The sequence below is a fragment of the Aplysia californica genome, unplaced genomic scaffold, assembly GCF_000002075.1.
Source record: "Aplysia californica isolate F4 #8 unplaced genomic scaffold, AplCal3.0 scaffold00369, whole genome shotgun sequence".
NCBI lineage: Eukaryota > Metazoa > Mollusca > Gastropoda > Aplysiida > Aplysiidae > Aplysia > Aplysia californica.
Genome location: NW_004797639.1, coordinates 688736 through 689268, shown reverse-complemented (window position 1 = coordinate 689268; position 533 = coordinate 688736).

The following is a 533-nucleotide window of genomic DNA, read 5'->3' as shown; positions in this document are numbered from 1 at the left end:
AGAACCTCTTGATACTTTGAGAGTGAAGCACACGTCTTTCCTTTTCTTCTTTGCAAATCTTGATACAGCCTGTACATTGCGCTTAGGCTCGATCCATCTTCTAGGTATATCCTGCCACTGGATCCACAGCAGTAATCGGACGGACTTGTCGGAAACTGTTGATATGGGCCTTTATACCCTGAACTGTTTCCTCGCCCACAGTGACACTCTCTGATCAGCAAAAACGACACCAACATCAATAATTTTCTCAAAAGCACGTAGACAACATCCTGTTTAATACGTTATGTGCCCAGGAAAAATGTGAGACACACGGCTTGTCGTCAACTACCAGATCTGCAAAGACCGTAGTACAGAGAAGCTTTCAGCCTTGATTGTGCTTTCAGTGTTCCCACACAAGTGGGAATGACCTTTTGACATATGAGACAATGAATTGTCTGGATGTTTATGCCTCCCACTCTTCCAATAGTCGGAGAATATATTTTATTTCTTTTGTGCATCATTTTCTGGTGGCATGTGGGACAAGTTTTGTTACG